The sequence below is a fragment of the Anabrus simplex genome, chromosome 1 (assembly GCF_040414725.1).
Source record: "Anabrus simplex isolate iqAnaSimp1 chromosome 1, ASM4041472v1, whole genome shotgun sequence".
NCBI lineage: Eukaryota > Metazoa > Arthropoda > Insecta > Orthoptera > Tettigoniidae > Anabrus > Anabrus simplex.
The window spans coordinates 1,587,430,730-1,587,446,281 of record NC_090265.1 but is presented as its reverse complement, the minus strand read 5'-3'; the positions used below and the strand labels follow the sequence as shown (position 1 = coordinate 1,587,446,281).

At 38.9% G+C, this 15,552-nt stretch overlaps 1 pseudogene; it reads right to left on the bottom strand.

Annotated features, from left to right (window-relative positions):
- Positions 1 to 2,310: 2,310 nt before the first annotated feature.
- On the bottom strand, positions 2,311 to 4,913 carry LOC137498554 (tigger transposable element-derived protein 6-like; annotated as a pseudogene).
- Between the last annotated feature and the right edge of the window lie 10,639 nt (positions 4,914 to 15,552).

The following is a 15,552-nucleotide window of genomic DNA, read 5'->3' as shown; positions in this document are numbered from 1 at the left end:
TGTGAGATAAGATGTGAAGTGGTTGCTTTTGAAGATGAAATCCATTGTCGTGCCTTTCGCCGATGAACTACTATGGATTTTTCAGTTTGTTTGTTTTTTTGCTAGTGGCTTTACATCGCACCGACACAAATAGGTCTTATGGCAATGATGGGATAGGAAAGGCCTAGGAGTGGGAAGGCCATGGCCTTAATTAAGGTACAGCCCCAGCATTTGCCTGGTGTGAAAATGGGAAATCACGGAAAACCATCTTCAGGGCTGCCGACGGTGGGATTCAAACCACTATCTCCCGGATGCAAGATCACAGCCGCGTGTCCCTAACCGCATGGCCAACTCACCCGGTGTTTTTTTCATTCCTTGTCTGAATGTTAATTTGTCGTATGCATATAAATGTTCTCGTTTTAACATACATTTTTACTATTTCTGGTGCTACAGCGGGGAATTTACTGCTGTTTGACACACATTGTGTATAATATTAGGTACGTGTCACAGTTCAGCACGTCCGTGAGTGTCTGTGAAAATTAACTCAAATTCCTTTATTTGGTTTAGTCATTCTTCCGATGGAACGAGTAGACCTCCCCAAGATAACACTTCTATCCATCCCACAGGCGCTGTACCAGAAGAAATGGAAAGCATTTCCCTAGTTAGACTTCCCGTTGACCTGTCATATTTTCTTCCACGGTAGGCGATGTAGCCGGCAAGGTACCGAAATCCTTTTCCTGAACAATCAGGTCTCGCTGTAGATTGTGGTGAATCATTAATGGCACAGTTTTCTATCGCAATGATACTATGAACACAAATTTCACTCCAGCTACTATTGCACTGTTCATGCAACTAACGAAAAGAAAATAAGTGCACCTCACTGCACGAAACACAGCAACTTAACAGAGATCTCACAGAAATGAACTACGACGCACACACTACGCAAAATACAGCAGGCCACTATATAAACCAACAGCAATAGAAGGAAAGAAAATATGTACAGATATTACGTGGAAATCTTTTCTTTATCAGACAGGTATAAACAAAGAAATAAGATACACGTGCGGTTGTGTGCTACACAGTCATGGTGCTCCTGTGATGACGTCATGAGCAGGACGAGGGAAAACTAACATCTACTGCGCAAACAATCTGGGCCACCCATGAGCATGTATCAGCAACAACATAGGCTAAGAATGAACATACTACCTATTAAACAAGTTACAGAACCTCAATCTACTAAACACAATGTTCCCCATAAAATTGCGGCCCAACAATGCACCTTGATTCTATCTATACAACAGTTGGACAATGTTAGCATACTGCATAGATATTTGAACTTGACACCAAAACTTCAGTGACCCTTTGTTCTCTAAGAACTCTACCCTATTTTTAACCTTTCAGCTATACAATTTTTGGAATATGTGGCATTCATGGGACTCCAGCAAGTCAAAGCCCTTTAATTGTACCATATATAGGGTAAACCATACAGTGATGGGCACTTTAAGAGGGCTCAAATAGTTATATTTCACATACACCGAATAATTATGGAGATACATATTTCATTCATTGCAAGAGAATAGTGAAGTGTTCCTAGTTCTATAAGAATGATATGTTAGATATTTAGTATTAACTGCTGACCTTCTATAAAATATTAATTTCAGAAATTCATAAAATGACAGTGATGGGCACTTTGAAGACTAACTTGGGCACTTTGAAACACAGTGATGGGCACAGAGGAAAATACCTTCTAAGGAGTCACAAAACCTATTATCTCCTTAGTTTAATCACTTCCACTGTAATCTACTATATCCAAACAATTTATGCAGAAGAAAATATTCTCATCCTCTGATTCATTTTCTGCTGGATGCAAATCGTTTCCCAAGGGAAGGCATTTCTTGTGGAATATCTTCTGACATATTTGACAGGAAACTCCTTGTATCTTAGTATTAAGGCTACCGCCACACTGGAAACAAAGTCCAGAAGAAAATATTTCGGTGGATTTCCGAAGGGAATTGTTAGTTTTGCTCTCCAGCAAGAAGTTACTTATTGACGCCCCGAAGAAACATCTTCCCATCTTCATTTCGCCTGTACTCAGGATGTTCGTAGAAGTACTGCCTTGTTCACAATCAGCTACTCCTTTCCTCTCAGCCAGACTTTCCGTGTTCTGCTTTAAGTGTTCGTCACCATGATTCCTCTCACCAGATTGTACATTGCGATTCTCAAATAGCAAGACTTTTTTTACAGATGTAGCTGCAGTCATTTTGGGGTCACTGCTCTCTCGTATGACAGGCAAAATATCCTTCCTTTTCTTGTTACCCCTTTTATTCTTGTTTATTGGGAACTTTTTCTCTTTCTGTCTTCCTTCTTCCTCTCATTTGCTTTCGTGTCTGCCTTTTCTTTATGGATGTCTTTCCATTGCTTTGAAGTTATCACGTAGGGCATGCGTTGCACATTCCGTAGATTTTTCCTTTTGGGTGTTTCAGGCCATACAAGACAGTCTTCCAGTGATTTAACATCCGAACGCTTCAACACACTGCTTGACGATGGTGTTCGTGGCCGAGGCGATTCATTCATGTGTAGAGGAGCTGTACTGAGGGTCGGTTGTTCTTGTTCTACATATACATTCTCCAGAGCAGTTTGTTCCAAATTTGTTTCTCTGGTTTGCTGTTCTACATCCTGCCCATCAAACTCTGAATTTTGATCATTTCTCTCAAAAAATTCGTCATACAGTCTGTACAATACAAAAAATTCTTCACTGTGTTCTTCTTCAGTTACCTTCTCAATATTCTTGAACTGCTCAATTCTCTCCTCTCCAACAATACTGCAGAATTTATGAAATGTCAGTAATTTGTTCTTCTCATCCGAATTATTCACATTTTTGTTAATATCGGTTGGAGTGGCAACACTGTACTTTCTTCCAATACATTTAGTGAAGTCTATGTTGTCTGGGTTCCATGGAACAAGACCACAGGCTCTGAAACCACTTTTCAAGGTTTCTGGCTTTATTCTCTCATTCACAATCTTCTCCAGCACTGGAGCAAAGTCCTTTCTCGTGAGAGCTTCAGAAGGGTGTTCTCGACGCCAATTTAGCACTCCCTTTTTCCACTCACTCTTGACTGGCTGAAATACAGCAACATCCGCTGGTTGGAGAATTCTTGTGGCGTTTGGATATAATGCTATAAGAATTATCTGAAGTCCAGTACAGAGCTCGCTAAGCTGAAATGTAAGGTGGCTCTTGTGACCATCCACAAAAAGTATCACTGGAAATTTTACTTGTGTTTTCACTAAATGGGGATGAAGAACATTTGCCACAAATTCGAAGAATACTTCGGATCTCATCCAGCCCGAGTCACTGCAGCCTATGCCCCATGAATCTGGAACAGACTGTACAATCTCATTAGGCAATCTTTTGTAGTTGTATACTATCATTGGAGGGCAGACTGAATCATCGGCTCCAAATGTGAACATAACTGTCAAGGTTTCCTTTTCATTTCTCATTGAAACTTCATAAACATTTTTTTAACCTCTTGGAGCAATGACTTTTTGATTCTTTGGGCACAGTTGAAAGTTTGTTTCATCTCCATTAAACACTCTTGATGGGTCTTGGAGTATATCAAACAAATTTTCTGATTTCAGATATGTTTCAATCTCTTTAAACCATCTTCTAATATCTGCTTCACTTATATTAGCACTAGCCTTCGTTACAGTCTCAGATGTTCTTTCTGATAGGACCGGATGTCTCCGAAGGAAAGCTTTGTACCACCCAATTCCTGGTAGGTTATCCTTGAAAGGAATTTTCCTTTCGTTTGATTTCAGGAATTCCTGCACACTGAGTTGAACATCTTCTCTTCGCCTAGGGAAACCTTTCTTACTCAAGTCTATTAGCCAGTTAACCAAACTTTCTTCTTCATTGTCGCTAAGGATCGGATTGGGACCAACTGTAGACTTAGGTTGTCCTTTAAGGTAATGCTGAAGTGTAGACCTAGGAACACAGAAGTTTCTTGCTGCAGTTTTTATCTTCTCTCCATCGCGTACCGCAGCAACTGCAGCCATTAGACTTTCTTTTCTATAGGGCTCCTTTCCTTTATTTGGCATTTTGGAGCTGGAATAAAACAAACAAACCTATGGAATCGAAGTAAACAACTGTATGAAAACTTTTATGAATAAAAATATATTACGTCTTTTGCATTCACTTAGCCTTATTTATGATGCTTACGCCCTTAAAGTACGTATTTAGTGGAATAATATCTGCTTAAATTATCTGTTAGGATATTTCTCTTGATAAACTTAACGAAATATAAAAATAAGGGAGAAGCACAGTGATGGGCACTGCCAATATCACACTGATGGGCACTGTGCCCATCAGTGTCAAGTGCCCATCAGTGTCAAATACCATTTTACATGTGTTCTATTGTTCAAATGTATACACTGAGGGCATAGTGAAAACATTGATGAAATAAAAATGTATAATGCTCAAAGGTTCATAAATTACAGTGGTGGGCACCCAATGTCCATCACTGTTTTCTCAGTTGCAAACAGTCACAGTTATGGGCACAGCCATTTGTAGGTTATTGTTAGTTGGTAGAAGTTCAATAAGTATATCAAAACATAATTATAACTCAGGCTAACATATTTAAACAGCAGATTCGGAATATATAGTAGCATATTTTCTTACCTCCTTAATAACTGGATACACTCTTCTTAACAATTTGATAAGGATTCAATACCAAACCAACATGGATTCCACAACACTAACAAACAAACTATGCTTGTGCTCATTGCGTGGCCACAGACCATGGAGATTGCATAGGAATATACCTAAGAGTACTTTTGACACAGAGGTACAAATAATGGATGCATACCGCTGCCAGAAGGCTTATTTTTACACTCCTTGTAGTTCCAGTGCCCATTACTATGTTAATGCCCATCACTGTATGGTTTACCCTATATATATATATCTCGTTTGACTATAATGTTGGCATACAGCATAGATATTTGAATGGAACTCCAGCAAGTCAAAGCCCTTTAATTGTACCATATGTATATATCTTAACATTATATCAGAATAAGGCATTCTTGTTTAATTAATTTTTTAATGTTTTATTATATACAATCGCTATTAAACATGTTCATCAACAGCTGATGATGACCTATTTACAGGTCGAAACCAGTACTGTTTTTAATGTAAATAATTCTAAACACTTCGTAAAATAAAGTACTGATTAGGTGGAAAACTCATCCTTCAGTGTGCACAAACGTTGAGGGTGATTCCTGGGATCGAAACAAGAAAAATGACTCGAGGAATATACATCCAACAGTGCACTGGTACTGAGGTACAGACTTGTCAGTAACCCATGTGCAGCTGTTTGAGATGACCCAGCTATCTTTGAGCAGCTTCGACAGTCAATGTTGAGGTGGTGGTGGTGGTGGTGGTGGTGATTATTGTTTTAAGAAGAAGTACAACTAGACAACCATCCTCTACATAACACTAATCAGAGGGAAAAATGGAAGGGATCCGACACTTTGAAAATAAGATATCAGTCAAAGAAAGACAAGGGCCACGAAGGGCATGAAAATGAAAGACTCCCTAGCCCTCGCAAAAACCTAATAGCGTCGGGGTTGGAAAAGAACAAGAGTTGACCAGGAGAGGTCAGATAGGATAGATGAAAGTGAGGAGCCTGGCACAAGTAAGTGGAAGCAATGCCAGGACTCAGCTGATGGCCCCGTGGTCGCTAACCCACGCTTCAAAGTTCAGAGCCTCTGAGGCCCCTTTCAGTCGCCTCTTACGACAGGCAGGGGATACCATGGTTGTTGGACACATTGAGAATCTCCTGTGATTTTGCCATTGTACTTCCTGTAAAACTTTTCCTTCTGGTATAAAATAAAGCCATGACATGTACAAAGCCTTTAGGACTTTGCTGGAAAAATCTCCATAGAAGGCAGAAGCAAGTTCCAGGAAGGACACTCCAAGGATCATTAATGAGCATGGGGAATGTATATGTGATGACTTACAGGGGGGAGAAGTATTCAATCAGCAGTATGAAAATAAAGACATTTACAAAAAGATACAAAAGTTGAAATCTAGAAAGGCCGCTGAGGTTGATAAGATTTCTGGGGATATATATATAAAGACTATGGGTTGGGATATAATGCAATATCTGAAATACTTATCTGATTACATGAATGAGTGATACCGAATGAGTGGAGAATAGCAATAGTAGCTCTACTGTGCAAGGGAAAGGGCAATAAACATAAAGCGGATAATTACAGGCCAGTCATCTTGGTATGTACTGTTTGTAAGCTCTGGGAAAGCATTCTTTCTGATTATATTAGACACGTTTGCAAAATTACTAACTGGTTTGATAGAAGGCAGTTCGGGTTTAGGAAAGGTTACTCCCGTGAAGCTCAACTTATAGGATTCCAGAAAAATATAGCAGGTATTTTAGATTCAGAAGGCCAAATGGACTGTATCACTATTGACCTACCCAAGGCTTTTGATAGGGTAGATCATGGGAAATTACTGATGAAAATGAGGACTGTTTGACTAGACAAAAGAGTGGTTGAATGGGTGGCTACATTCCTAGAAAACAGAACCATGAGAATTAGAGTAGGTGAAGTATTATCTGATCCTATAATGATTAAGAAAGAAGGGTATAGGTCTCACAGGGCAGTATTATTGGACCTTCATATTTTCTTTTATATATTATATTTACTCAGCGAAGAAGATGGGCTTCAGTACGGCAAGTGAAGCAGAAGAGAAATTGCCAGAAGTACTGGCTATGAAAGTGCCGCTCGGTTTTTCCTGAGTCAAAGGCAGTCTGTTGTAGTTTAGGTGTTTGACACCACACGTCTCATGCATATGTGCCACGGTGAATGATTCTGAAATCATAGTGTGTGGGTCACTTTCTGGCAAGCTGCGATCCATCTTGAAACAAAACCACACCAGTGACACTTTCTTCACCTGTCACTATTCACTTCAAGTCCAATGGTGATGGGATAAGGACGGTGGAGATAGATTCTCGGGTGAAACCGGAAGCTTTCCGTTTGGACCTGCACATTGGCAGCAGGTGTGTGATGGTCGTCTTTCTAAGAATTGTGACTATTTGGGAATTCGGTCCTGCACCTATGTTTGGGCAGGCCTATTTAGGATCACTGCTGCCTACCCCAAATGGGAAAGGCCCTGGAAAAGGTGAGCTAAACATCGGAAGTCACACTTTTGTTTGGCTGGGCGACTGCATCCAGTGGATCACCCCATATGCGGTCGAAACAATCAAGGAAAACAATTTATAATTGCAACATGGAATGTCTAAACACTGCTTGACACAAAAGAGTGTGGCAGACCTGAAAGCAGAACAGCTCTTGTTGCCCACGAGTTTTCTAGATTGAATATTGATATCGCTGCTTTGACTGTAACAAGATTATTCAGTGAAGGCAAGGTTATTGAATCTTGTTCAGGATATACCATCTTTTGGGAGGGTAAGGAGGATGGAAAGTGTCATATTCATGGTTATGGATTTGCCGTGAAGACTAATAATATAGTTGCTCATCTCCAATGTGTCTCAACTGCAATTAGTGAAAGATTGATGACTCTCCGTATACTACTCCTTATTCTTCTTCTTTTTCTACAGCTTTTCCCACACCTCTAGGATCGCGGGTGCGAACTGCATTGCACATGTGGATTTGGCCCTGTTTTACGGCCAGATATCCTTCCTGACACCAACCCTATCTGGAGCGATGTGATCACTATTATGTGTTTCTGTAGTGGTTGGTAGTGTGGTATGTTGTCTGAATATGAAGAGGAGAGTGTTAGGATGGATACAAACACCCAGTCCCCAAGCCAGAAGAATTAATCAGAAGCAAGTAAAATCCCAACATGGCCAGGAATCAAACCAAGGAACCAAAGGCCAGTACGCTGACCATTCAACCAACGAGTACTCTCTGTATACTACTCTCTGGATATAATTTCATAACTCTCATCTCCGCTTATGCCCCTATATTAGGTGATGATGAAGATGCTAAGAACCAGTTCTACAACATGCTCTCCACAACGATCTCCAATGTACCAACTAAAGATAAGCTCTTTCTACTAGGTGACTTCAATGCTAGAGTTGGAAAGGATAATCTGCTATGAGAAAATGCGATGGGCAAACAAGGACTGGGTATTTGCAGTGCCAACGGATTGCTGCTTCTCAGTCCATGTACTGAACATGAATTTTCCATAACTAACACGTAGTTTCGCCTACCTAATTGCTTCAGGACCACATGGATGCACCCTTGCTCTAAGCATTGGCACATCCTTGTTTATATCATCACTCATCACTGTGATAAGAAGGATGTCACATTTTCAAACCCTGTCCAGGCAGAAGTTTGGTACATCTTAACTTCTGGATGGTCCCACTGCTATGAATTTCCACAACGTGATCTCTGACATGCAGGCAAATGCTCCAGTCAACATAAAAAACGTAGAGCATGAATTCGGATACATTGCAGAAAGTAATCACAAAATCAGCTGAGAAAACATTGGTTTTAAGAAAAAGTTAAGACAAGACTGGTTTGTTGACAACAACAAAGAAATTTCATGTGTCGTCATACTAAACAAGAAGTCTATCTATCTCTTTTTCCAGATTCATCTTCAGATGCAAAGAAAGCACACTTTCTTGAACTCAAGCGTAAATGTCAGAGGCAAATAAGAGAGATAGAGAACAACTGGTGGGAGCATGAAATCATAAAACATGTAAAACAGAGTATTAGTAGTGATGAAGTGAATGCTTTGGCATTTGCAGATGATGTGGTGATTTAGGGAAGGGGAGAAAAGGAAGTACAAAGGAGACTGGACATTCGGAATGAAAATCTAAAGGAGTTTGGAATGGCAATTAGGAAAATGAAAACTGTAGTTATACACAGTGGAAAAGATAAAAAGAGAAGCCAAGTGAAAATAGATGGAGAATGATTAGAGAATGTAGAACAGTTTACATATCTGGGTAGCATTATTAATGAAATGGCGTATGGCTTTTAGTGCCGGGAGTGTCCGAGGACAAGTTTGGCTCACCAGATGCAGGTCTTTTGATTTGATGCTCATAGGCGACCTGCATGTCATGATGAGGATGAAATGATGATGAAGACGACACATACATCCAGCCCCCATGCAGGCGAAATTAACAAATTAAGGTTAAAATTCCCAACCCTGCCGGGAATCGAACCTGGGACCCCTGTGGCCAAAGGCCAACATGCTAACCATTTAGCCATGGAGCCGGACAGCATTATTAATGGAAGTAATGAAATCAACCCTGAAATTAATACCAGGCTAAGTAAAGGTACAACATTTTATCATCAAGTCTGAGAGCTTTTATGGGATGACAAAGTATCCAAGAAAACAAAATTAGCATTATATAAACTGTATTTCATACCAATTGTAACATACGGATTAGAAACGCTGGTAACTAATAAGAGACAAGAAAGTAAGATCCAAGCAGCAGAAATGAAATTTTTAAGAACATCAGTTAAAAAGACAAAAAAAGAAAGAATCCAAAATATTAAAATCAGAGAAGAGCTAAATATAGAACTGTTAGTACAGAAGATACAGAAAGCAAGACTGACATGGTTCGGACATGTAAAAAGAATGGGAAAGGAATGGGTAGCAAGAAGGGAATTGGAAAGAGAAGTAAGGGAAAGAAACCAGTTGGAAGACTGAGAAGAAGGTGGATGGATCAGATTTGGAAGGACATTAGAGAAGTTTTATTGGATGTGGCAGAAGTAATAGCGCAGGAGGAGGCTTGTTAACCACACCTGGGCGACTGGAGTGGGACATTGATGATGATGATGATGATGATGATGATGATGATGATGATATTATGGTATAAGAAACACAAATATTAAACTGCTGTATACTCGACATATTCCCCTGTGGGTGGGGGCCATAGAATAACACCCATGGTATCCCCTGTCTGTAGTAAGAGGCAACTAAAAGGGGCCCCAGAGGCTCTTAACTTGGGAGCATGGTTTGGCGATCATGAGGTCGTTAGCCAAGTCCTGGCATTGCTTCCACTTGCTTGTGCCAGGCTCCTCACTTTCATCTATCCTATCTGACCTCCCTTGGTCAAGTCTTTTTCTTTTCTACCCCGATGGCATTAAAGCATTTAGGGACTAGTGAGTCTTTTATTTTCACACCCTTCATGGCCCTTGTCTTCTTTGGCCGTTACCTTCATTGTTTGAAGTATTGGACCCCTTCTATTTCTTCCTTCTTATTAATGTTAATAGAGGATGGTTGCCTAGTTGTACTTCCTCTTAAAACAATAATCACCACCACCTGCACTTGACATAGATCATTACAAGGACAGCAGTATTCTTGTCGGAACACAATATTAAGCAAAAGAAATGTCTTGGTTAAAAGCAATGCTATCATATGAAATACTTCATCAAATGAAAAAAGGCACTGTGGCATTCTAACAATGGCAAGTTCCTGAGTTGGACTGACCCAGCCACAGACGACAGGGGTGGGGGATGACACCGCTCTGGTGTTTTCCGTTAAGTGCGCACACTTCTCCTATCAGTGCCTCATAGCAGGGATCAAATTGCTGGAATACTATGATAAACCAGTGTATCACATACTAGTAGTTATCAGAACACGTATGAACCAGACAAATGGTATTCTATCATCTATCAGAGAGGAGTAGCATCAGAAGAGACAAAGCACATCACAACAAACAGTAATCAATGTACTCGAATTGTTATTATTGATCAATTTTATAGGCTAACGATATTGCAGGTCCTCACATTTAATTTTCTTCCAACTTTAATATAAGGTTATCCAATATAAAGGGAGCCCTTCCTCCTTCCATGACTCCCTCTTGTCTTAACGTGCCTTACATTTTTTTTCTCATTTTGATAATCATCTACACAATTTTCCTCGTTGATATGGGCTGTTGATCACATGGTTTTTCACTTTAAGACAGTCACGACATAAACCACTACCATTACGAGTTAACACGATTGAGCTATATTTCCATGTTAGCCTTGATATGGACTAAGCAACAAAAGTCTAAATTCATGAATATCTCTTATGAATCTATATATATAAAATAACTTGTCCTGACTGACTGATTGACTGACTGACTCATCATCGCCGAGCCAAAACTACTGGACATAAAGAATGAAATTTTGGGGATACATTCATATTAAGATTAGGTGCTCGCTAAGAGAGGATTTTTGGATATTCCATCGCTAAGGAGGTGAAATTTTAAAATGAGTGTATCTGTATCTCAAAACTTTAAAAGTTTACAGATGTACAAATTGGTATTTAGAATATTCTTTAAAAATAAGGAAACACGCATTTTTTTGTTTTCAGAAAATCCCAGTAGGAGGGCTGACAAAGGGTGAAAAGGGGGTTTAATGGCTTTAATCAGGATACCGGTACTTATATCTCATAAACTGAAGATATTACAGACCTGAAAATTGGTACTTTTGATCTCTTTTAAAAATTAAGAAACATGTATTTTTTTGTTTTTGGAAAATCCAATTATGGGAGGGTGAAAAGGGGGGTTAATTTTTAAAATGAGTGTATCTATATCTCAAAACTTTGAAAGTTTATAGATGTAAACCTTAGTATTTAGAATCTTCATTAAAAATAAATGTGTATTATTTTTTGTTTTGGAAAATCCCAATAGGAAGGATGGAAAAGGGTGAAAATGTGTTGAATGCCTTTAATGAGGCTACTTATATTTCAGAACCTGAAGATATTCCAGACCTGAAAATTGGTATTTGGGATCTACTTTAAAAATAAAGAAACAGATATTTTCTCATTTTTGTAAAATCCAAATAATGGGGTGTGAAAAGGGGGGTGAATATTTAAAATGAGTCTATCTACATCTTAAAACTTTAAAAGTTTACAGATGTAAAAATTGGTATTTAGAATCTCCTTTAAAAATAAAGAAACATGTATTTTTTGTTTCCGGAAAATCCGAATAGGAGGGGTGAAACAGGGGTTGAATGCCTTTAATGAGGATACTTAAATCTCAGAAATTGAAGATATTACAGACCTGAAAATTGGTATTTGGGATCTCCTTTAAAAATAAAGAAACTTTTTTTTTTTTTTTCTTTTGGAAAATCCAAATAGTGGGGTGGATTATTAAAATGAGTGTATCTATATCTCAAAACTTTAAAAATTTGCACATGTAAAAATTGATATTTAGAATCTCCTTTAAAATAAAGGAACACATAAAGGGTGAATAATGGGTTGATGGCCTTTAATGAGGATACATATTTCTCATAAACTGAAGATATTACACAACTGAAAATTTGTATATGGAATCACCTTTAAAAATAAAGAAACAAATACTTTTTTGTTTTTGGAAAATCCAATTAATGGCGGTTAAACAGGAGTGACAAATTGGGGTGAATTTTTTGAAAGACTATATGTACAGAATATCTGAGAAACATAGAACGTTACAGACGTAAAAAGTGGTATTTGGATTCTCCTGTAAAGAAACATAGGTGATTTGTTTTGGAAACTCCTCTTAAGGGGAACTAAAAAGGGGGTGAAATTTTAAAATGAGAATTTATACAGTATATCTCAAAAAACTTAACATGTTACAGAAGTGAAAAAAATGGTATTTTTATCTCTATTAAAAATAAAGAAATGTGTATTTTTCGTTTTCGGAAATACCACTTGAGTGGAGAAGGGGACGGGGGGTAAAAGTGACTGAAAATGGCGTTGAATTATTTTAATTAGGCTACTGTTGTCTCAAAAATGAAGATGTTACAGACGTGAAATTTGATATTTGGAATCTGCTTTAAAAGTAAAGAAACGCGTATTCTCGGAAAATCCAATGAATGGGGGGGGGGGGGGGGGGAAGGTGAAAGAATTTAAAATTAATTGACTTCATTGTATGAAAATACTTACATATAATAAAAACTAAAGATGTTAGGGCCTAAAGACGTGAAAATTGGTATTTGGATCTCCTTTAAAAACAAAGAAAAACCCGTTTTGGGGGTGGGAATCATCTTGGGGGGCGGGAGTGAAAAGGAGTTGAATTCCTTTCATAAGGACACATAAATCAAAAACTGAAGAAGTTAGAGTCATGATAACTGATATTTAGAAGATCCTTTACTAATAAAGAAACAAGTATTTTTTGCCGGAAAATTCATTTAGTGGAGGGGGAGGGGGGAGGAGTGTGAAAGTGAAGAAAAGTAATTATTTTTATCCCAAAACTGAAGGTAATAGACGTGAATATTGGTGTTTGGAATCTCCTTTAAACATAAAGAAACACACCTTCTTTTAGGGTTTTTTTTGGGGGGAGGGGATAAACTTAACGGCGGTGGGGTGTAAAAGGAGGTGAGACCAATTGATTTTACTGTTCATAATATATTTATAAGAAGCCTCCGTTGCTCAGGTGGCAGCGCGCCGGCCTCTCACAGCTGGGTTCCGTGGTTCAAATCCCAGTCTCTCCATGTGACATTCGTGCTGGACAAAACGGAGGCGGGACAGGTTTTTCTCCGGATACACCGGTTTTCCCTGTCATCATTCATTCCAGCAACACTGTCCAATATAGTTTCATTTCATTTGTCATTCATTAATCATTGCCCTAGAGGAGTGCGACAGGTTTCGGCAGCCGGCACAATTCCTATTGTCGTCGCTAGATGGGGGCTTTATTCATTCCATTCCTGACCCTGTCGAATGACTGGAAACAGGCTGTAGATTTTTCATGTACTTATTCTGATCATAAACCGATCATTTTTAATCTTTCCTGGGTTCGTTTTCAAGAGCCATCTTTTCCTTCGGAGAACGTTCTTAGATTAACAGTAGATTCTCCTGGCATATAAATAAAAATTTAAACACATTTGAAATAAACGATAGGTATGAGATTGACCTCCAATTGTTCACCTCTATAATAAGGTCAATAATGCACGGAAGTATGTCATTCGTATTGCCAGAAATCCCGCACACTTGCCTACGCGCGACAATGGTGCTGGTCACATTCTCAACAATGACAATGGCAGCAGATGTAATTTACCACCAAGTAGCGGTCTTGCATCTTGCTGTGGGGTCAAGAACATATAATAATAATAATAATAATAATAATAATAATAATAATAATAATAATAATAATAATAATAATAATGTTCTGGACCATCGTCAAATGTGCGGACCGGGCTGAAAACGGGTCCTGGACGGGTAATGACTAAGAATGCAGTCCGACCGCGGGTTCAGTACCGCCAAGGCACCCAAGACGACACCACCCTGGATCTCCTGAAGGATTTGATCTATATTAAAAATGCTTATAGGAAAAGATAGCAAAGATTTAGGGACCCAACTGACCGGGTGGAATACCTGGACTTAGCCCGGGAAGTACGAAATCGATTGCTGGAAAGAAAGATTGAAAAATGGAAGGAAACTTGCCGTAATCTATTAGAAAACGAGTCAGATCGCGAATTTCGGCGGATTATATATAAAAAAATAAGCATTCAATCTTAAATTTCACTATAATACCGTAGCGAAGCACGGGTATCTTGCTAGTTAATGAATAAAGGACTCTTCTCTCCCAGTCACGGATGACCACTAACTGGGGAGAGAGTATTCATTTATTGTAATCGTAATTAATACATACAGTTAGTTCTTTTTACAATACATAATATTAAAGTTTTTTTGCTAGTTGCTTTACGTTACACCAACACAGATATGTCTTATGGCGATGATGGTATAGGAAAGGCCCAGTAGTTGGAAGGAAGTGACCGTGGCCTTAAGGTACAGCTCCAACATTTGCCTGGTGTGAAAGTGGGAAACCACGGAAAACCATCTTCAAGGCTGCCAACAATGGGATTCGAACCCACTATCTCCCGGATGCAAGCTCACAGCCGCATGCCTCTAACCGCAAGGCCAACTTGCCCGATATATTAAAGATAATCCAACTAAGAAAAATGCACTTCCCATAAATAGTACTTGTACATATCTTTAATGAATTATTATAGAAACTTAGCATTTGAGATACTTCGTAATTTTAACTACGTCATAGAATCTAGAATACCTCCACATACATATCCTTACTACTAGCTACATGCATCTTCTCTGATTTTATCCTCTTTAAATTTCTTATCCCACATTGCTCTTATAATAATATACAGGCATAGTTTTTCTGTTTTCCCTGGTGTCTTTCATTCTCTGTTTAATAACTTAAGAATAGCATGAAGTTGAAGTTCATTTTCAATTTTACCCATCTCCTTCCCATCTGTATATTTATCTGCTGTCTTTCTTGTTTCCTAAGTACAATCTTTTAGTAGGTGCATCAATTTTCTTAATGTTTTTATCTTATAGTTTTACTATTATATACTCCCATTAGCCAGCAAATTATTCCTCTCATTTCCTTTTTTTTTGTTAACATTTCAGTCCTTACTGACACCCCCCCTGTGGGTGGGGGCGGTAGAATAACACAAACAGTATCCCTTGCCTGTCGTAAGAGGCGAGGCGACTGAAAGAGGCCTCAGGGGCTCTGAACTTTGGAGCGTGGGTTGGCGACCACGGGGCTCTCAGCTGAGTCCTGGCATTGCTTCACTTACTTGTGCCAGACTTCTCACTTTCAT